At 43.1% G+C, this 968-nt stretch overlaps 1 pseudogene across 1 annotated transcript; it reads right to left on the reverse strand.

Moving 5' to 3' along the window:
• Nucleotides 1-210: 210 nt before the first annotated feature.
• LOC306652749 (large ribosomal subunit protein eL29-like) lies at nt 211-741 on the reverse strand (annotated as a pseudogene). The gene has a single exon. The product of its transcript is annotated as a large ribosomal subunit protein eL29-like (transcript).
• Between the last annotated feature and the right edge of the window lie 227 nt (nt 742-968).

The raw sequence follows: 968 nt of genomic DNA on the forward strand, positions 1-968 counted from the left end.
AGTCTTCCTTTCACTCATTTATCTCTGACTGAAATTTAATAGATATGCATAAAGGTGGAATTTACTATGATATATATATATATATATATATATATATTTATATATTTCCCTACCTCTGGATTTATTTATGCAGCAGCACAGGAGGAAAACAGTACCCATAGATAGGGACACAGGGGTCACATCAGTCCTTCACATTCACAGAGGTTTTTATTATGGAGCCTTCACATGAACCTGGTCACAATTGGGGGCCTGGGCACCCTTGGTGGGAGCCGGAGCCAATACTGATACTGGAGCTGGAGTTGTAGCCTGGGTCTTGGCTTGGGCTTTGGCCTTTGGGTGGGAGAGACTGTGTTCCCTGGCCATGTGGGCATGAGCACACTTACCATGCTTGGGTTGGGCAAGCAAGGCAAGGTGATCAATTTGCAGCTGGCACCCTTTGGCATCTTGGGCTTAATCTCCTTAGACTTTACAGGGGCCTTGACAGCCTCAGCACGTGCACACATGGCCTTGTCATTGTTTGCCTGCATCTTTTTCAGGCCCTTCTTGTTGTGTTTCTTGGCAAAATGCTTATTTCTCAGGAACTTGGGGTCTACCCCCTTAAGAGATTCATATCTCTGTGATTGGGGTTTCTTGATTCCATTTCTGTGCCATTTTCGGGATTGCTTGTACATGGTGTGGTTCTTGGACTTGGCCATGTCTGCACCATAAGCCGCTGCTCCCAGAGTGGTTGAGACCAGAAGAGGAAGATACTGTGATTTATTTATGCACATACCATAATTGTGTCAAGTTCATTTGTTATTTCCTCTCCTCTTCTTGTCCCTCCTCCCTCCCTCTCTATATTTTTCTTTTTCTCCATTGATCTTACATACAGGTGGAAGATATCTGACCATCATTTCTCTCCTGTATGTATTAAAAAGTAAGATTCATACCACAGAGAAGATTGACTGATTAATGTTTTTTTTTTCTTT

This window comes from Sciurus vulgaris (assembly GCF_902686455.1).
Source record: "Sciurus vulgaris genome assembly, contig: HiC_scaffold_570_arrow_ctg1, whole genome shotgun sequence".
NCBI classification, from domain to species: domain Eukaryota; kingdom Metazoa; phylum Chordata; class Mammalia; order Rodentia; family Sciuridae; genus Sciurus; species Sciurus vulgaris.